Below are 5,926 nucleotides of genomic sequence, written 5' to 3' on the forward strand. Positions count from 1 at the left end.
GTTTCTTTTGCATAATACAGAATTGCCACTCACCCATTCTTTAAATAATTTATCAAATACTGAGAGCCTTCTGAGTTTGTACTGAAGATTAGTGAAATGGTGTCATTGGATGGATCACAAAGTATTACAATGCCATACCGTTACCATGTAAAAACTATTATAAGGAAGAGAGGTGTGGTGGTGCACAGCTGTAGCCCCAGATCTTGGGAGTCTTTGGCAGTAGTAAGATAAGTTTGAGGCAGGCTGGTCTACAAAGTGACCCCATGTCATGTAGTTTTATTGAGAAAAGAAAGTGCTCTTAAAGTGCAAAAGTTGAAAGGAACATTTCAGTTAGAAAGGAAGCAGCACCAGAGAGGATCTATTCTATGTCACGGAGGCCATAGTTAATAAAAACACGGTGGTGTTGGGTTAAGGGTGTGCCTCACAAGCAGAGCACATGGCTAATGGTGCTGATGACCCTGGGCTGGATCTCCAGGACTGCTGATAAGAATGCGCTGCTGTATTTTCGAAAATCGCCAAAATTCCAATTGTTCTTGCCAGAAAATGTGAGAAAACTTATGGTTTCATTTAAGCTACTTTACAAGGAGTACACATATCATCATGCTGAAATGAATGTATTTCTTTGCTAATTAAACATCAATCTTGAGGGAAAAGTGAGGATAGCAGATGTGATAGTGTCATTGTCCTGTGCTACTGCAACGTAATCCCTGATGTTGGGTAATGCATAAAGATAAGGAGGTTTGAGCTCAAAGTTCTGGTAGCTGGAAAGTCCAAACAGCACATTGTTATTGTCTGGATGGTATTACATGAGGATCACATTGAAATCACATGGTGTCGGGTGGTAGTGGTGGTGGCGGTGGTGGCGGTGGTGGTGGCAGCGGCGAACACCTTTAATCCTAGCACTCTGGGAGGCAGAGGCAGGTGGAGTTCTGAGTTTGAGGCCAGTCAGGTCTACAGACTGAGCTCCAGGACAGCCAGGGCTACACAGAGAAACTCTGTCTTGAAAAAACCAAATCCAAAAAGCAAACAAAAAATAATTTACATGGTAAGATAAGACACAAGAGAAAAACAAGCCCAAAAGAATTGAACTCACTATAAAACCTTATTCTCATGGGCTCTAACCCATTTCTAGAAGACCTTATTTACTTTCAAGAGACACCATTGATTTATTCATAAGGATGGAATTTCTGTAACTTAATTGCACTGACTAGTCTCACTTCTCAACACCACTGTTGTGAAGACCACACTTCCAGTATGTGAAACAATGGGACACAAACCACATCTAAACCACAGAGTGGTCTGCCCTGCTTCTCTTTCTCTTTCTTCTCTCTTTCATGCTTGTATGTGTGTGTGTGTGTATGTATGTGTGTGTGTGTGTACACATGTGTGTGTGTGTATGTACGTGTGTGTGTACACGTGTATGTGTGTGTGTATGTGTGTGTATGTACGTGTGTGTACACGTGTGTGTGTGTGTGTGTGTGTGTGTGTGTGTGTGAGGGGATTGGATATAGGTGCAGGTCAACCTCAGGAATCTTCCTCCATCTCTCACTGATGGCCAGTGTTGTTGGACAAATTGACAGAATCTAGAATATCATCTGGGGGATAGATCTCTGACCATGTCTGTGTGGGAGATTACCTTGAATGCGTTCAGATGGACGACTTGCCTCTGTGAGTAGTGTCATTCCCTAGGTGGAATACTGGACAGTATATATGGAGAAAGGGGACTAGAGCAACGCCATCATTCATGACAGTTTCTGATTCTGGTTGCACTGTAACCATGAGCTGACTTCAAGATCTTACTCCTTGACTACCACCCCATGATGGACACGTGCACTGTGAGTCAGAATACACCACCCTCCGCCCTCCCCTTTTTATCTCTCCTGTAAGTTGCTTTTGTCACGTCCTTTACTACAACACCAGGAAAAGGAAACTAAGCGAGCTTCCATTTCACTTTTGGAGTCAGGGTATTTTTCTGAATCTGGTGTTTGCTGATTGGCTAGACCCACCGGCCACTAACCTCTAGCGTTCCTCTGGTCTCTGCCTCTCCTCTGCCGATATTATAGATGTGCTCCCATATTTTATGTTTGTGTGGTTATGTGTTTATTTATCAAACTCAGGTCCTCAAGCTTACATGGCAAACATCGTCACTTGTAGCATCTTCCCCGCATCTTCTAAAAACTGCTCTTATAGAACAATATCAACCAACCAGACCGTCCCCCATCAAAAGTTCCCAGGGACTAAACCACCAAGGAAGGAGCACACAGGAGGTACCCATGGCTCCAGCTGGATCTGTAGCAGAAAGAGGATTACCTTATCCGGTATCACTGGGAGGGGAGCCCTTTGGTCCCGTGGAGGCTTGATGACCCAGCATAGGGGAACACTAGGCTACTGAGGCAGGAGTGGGTGGGTGGGTGGAGGGACCACCCTCATAGAGGCAGGGGGAAGGAGGAGGGCATAGGGGATTTGTGGAGGGGAAACTGGGAAGGAGGATAATTGAAATGTAAATAAATAAAATAACCAATAAAAATAATGACGACGACAACAACAACAACAAAATGCTCTTCTATAAACCCACATGACTCTTCTTATGAACTTTTTACTGAGTTCACAAGAGTATTAAAAACTCCCTCCCGAGCACCAAGCCACCAGGCTGTGCCTGGCTCTCGCCAGCAGCTGAAGTTTGTGGTCCATGCTACCCCGGAGGGCCATAGAGTTGTCTGTGGTCTGTGCCACACCCTGAAGCCGGGCTGATGTCCGTGGGTCATGCTGCCAGAGTGGCCTACGCTGACATCTGAGGCCATGTTGGTATCTGTGGTCCAGATTACCTCCGAGGGCCTTGTCTGGTTTTGTGGTCACATTGTAGCCAGGAGCTGTGTTTGCGGTCTGAACTGTCTCCAGGAACCATCTGGGGACCTGTAGTCCATGCTCCCAATGACAGTGAGAAGAAAGGAAGCTACTTTTGCTGTGGTATCTGTGATTGAGGATGCTCACTTGAGTGAGAGAAACACACGAAGCCTTTCCTGACCGCTATCAAGACAGCTGCAAACTGAAAAGAATTTTTAACATAACATTTTCTTGATTCTTTGGGAATTACCACCACGTCCCCTATGGTACCCACTTCCTGGTCCTTACATTTCTGCTTCCACTCCACCCTTGTGACCTCCATTCCTCCTCCTCCCCCCACACAAAACAATTAAAAGTAAAAATAAAAATAATTTTTAAAAGTCCAACTTGCGGTATGTATATACTTACTGGAGCACGTCTAAACTCTCAGTGGCCCACCCCCCCTTTCTCTAATTATTTTTTTCACATTTTTTTATTTGATATATTTTTTATTTACATTTCAAATGATTTTCCATTTTCTGGCTCCCCACTCCCCGAAAGTCCCATAAGCTCTCTTCCCTCCCCCTGTTCCCCCATCCATCCCTTCCCACTCCCCTGTTCTGGTATTGCCCTATACAGCTGCACTGAGTCTTTCCAGAACCAGGGGCCACTCCTCTGTTCTTCTTGACATCATTTGATGTGTGGATTGTGTTTTGGGTATTCCAATTTTCTAGGCTAATATCCACTTATCAAGTGAGTGCATACCATGATTGATCTTTTGAGACTGGGTTACCTCACTTAGGATGATGTTCTCCAGCTCCATCCATTTGTCTAAGAATTTCATGAATTCATTGTTTCTAATGGCTGAATAGTACTCCATTGTGTATATATACCACATTTTTTGTATCCATTCCTCCATTGAGGGATACCTGGGTTCTTTCCAGCATCTGGCAATTATAAATAGGACTGCTATGAACATAGTGGAGCATGTATCCTTATTGCATGCTGGGGAATCCCCTGGGTATATGCCCAGGACTGATATAGCAGGGTCCTCCAGTAGTATCATGCCCAGTTTTCTGAGGAACCGCTAGACTGATTTCCAGAGTGGTTGTACCAATTTTCATTCCCACCAGCAGTGGAGGAGTGTTCCTCTTTCTTCACATCAGCCCCGCAGGAGGAACAATAAATAATATGTACCACCCAGGACCCCCAGAGCTCCCAGGGACTAAACCACCAACCAAAGAGCATACATGGAGGAACCCACAGCTCCAGCTACATATGTAGCAGAAGATGACCATTTTAGACATCAATAAGAGGAGAGGCCATTGGTCTTGTGAAGGCTCGATGCCCCAGAGTAGGGGAACGCAAGTCAGAAAATTGGGGGTTGGTGAGCAGGGGAGAGGGGATGGGATAGGGGGTTTTCTGTGGGGTAACATGGAAAGGTGTTAACATTTGAAATGTAAATAAAGCAAATATCTAATTAAAAAAAATTCTCTTGAGCCAAAGATAGAGCCCAGGTGAGTGGAGCGAAGGTCGTGTTAGACACGGGCACGGGAGGACCTGGGTGGGAACCATGCTGGGAAGGCGGCCATAAGCTGGGGACGTTCTGCCTAGCGGTGAGCAGAGTGATCCAAATCATAATCCAAGTGCTAGCAAAGAAGATTTAGTATTTACTATCATATCCAGAAAAGTTAAACAACTTCCAGAACCAGAAAGGAATGTGCTTTATCGTGCATCAGCATATATTGGACTTGATGCTGCTTTTGCGGAGCCTAATAACAAATAGTCTATTTCAGCGCATCTTGAACATGACAAAAGCTCGGGTAGCTTCTAGCTCACTGATGGCTGTGGTCCCATTTTTGACAGAGAACTTGCCTTACAATAGCTTTGTAAGTTTACCTTTGGATTACAGGTGATTTGAACTGCGAAACCTGTACAGTGACATGTGAGCACTGGTTGGTTTTGTTGTGGGTGATTTGCCATCGATATGCCAAGTATGAATCAAGCCCTCTACCACAGATGGGAAACATCTTCAATGACTGGATTACAGTTTCTAAGCCTGTCCTTAGAAAAATATTATTTCCTACTTTACTTCAGACCGTGTTTGCAGTGCACCTTGGGTCTAGACAATATAAACTCCTTGCTAAAGGCTCTTCAGTTACCTAAACCTGGCACAGAAATTCATCGGCTTGAAGCAAATATGTAACAACAGAAATAAAATGGTGGAAAAGACTCTCTTCCTTATCTGTTTTTGCATACCTCTTAAGGGCAGTGAGAGACACTATCCACCTATGAATCAGTCGGTTTGCTCAGGGTTGACTTAGGGAAGGCAAAATGAAGAGGGAAGAGCCTTCTGAGGATCAAGAAGACTGGATTCCCCACTCAGAACATCACTAGAGTGTAGGCAAGGAACAGGACATGGCATGAGTGCTGGCTTAGACATTAGGCTGCACAGTGACTTTGGCTTCCTACCCATTGTCTTCCTCTCTGTCTCCCTCTAAAGTCAGTCATCATGCTGGTGGACTTTCCCTGAGAGAGCTGACATTTTGCTGATGCTCTCCCGTTTTCCCGGGAACTTTCTGAGTTAAGTGCAGACCAGATGTGGGCGTGATTTCTGAGCCTGGGGCGGCACTTAACCAGGGATCCAGGGAAGCTCTTTCAGAAAAGTCTCAGATTTGTGTCTTTTGAGGAGGTGGGGATGTTTTTTGTGAGGTAACTTCTTTACTTCTGGGAGACTCTGGCAGGATCAAATCCGCATTTATGATAAAAAGGCGTATGTATGCCTTTCCTCTTTTCCACTCTCTCACTTCCTCCTTGCTTCTTGAGGTCTTAGTCCAAACAACCGCCTGAGCGCATGTGCTATTTCATGCTCTCTGTCAGGACAACAGGGTCACGCCAGGCAGGGTAACAGCCTTGATGGCACAGGCCTCCAGTAGCCTTTTAAGATAACTAGTACTCTTCTGCCCTAGGAGGTCCTTTTGGCAGTACGCTTTCCTTCAGAAATTTCATGCACACCCTTATCGACAAGTAGCTCCACCAAGAATATTTGTTTGTTTGCTTGTTTGTGGTCTTAGAATAGCTTTCCTCTGTCTGTTTAGCAAGA

At 44.9% G+C, this 5,926-nt stretch overlaps 1 pseudogene; it reads left to right on the plus strand.

Annotated features, from left to right (window-relative positions):
• The first annotated feature begins 489 nt into the window (after positions 1-489).
• Positions 490-5,029, plus strand: LOC127666301 (transmembrane protein 126A-like; annotated as a pseudogene).
• The last annotated feature ends 897 nt before the right edge of the window (positions 5,030-5,926 follow it).

The sequence above is a fragment of the Apodemus sylvaticus genome, chromosome 15, assembly GCF_947179515.1.
Source record: "Apodemus sylvaticus chromosome 15, mApoSyl1.1, whole genome shotgun sequence".
In the NCBI taxonomy this organism is placed as follows: domain Eukaryota; kingdom Metazoa; phylum Chordata; class Mammalia; order Rodentia; family Muridae; genus Apodemus; species Apodemus sylvaticus.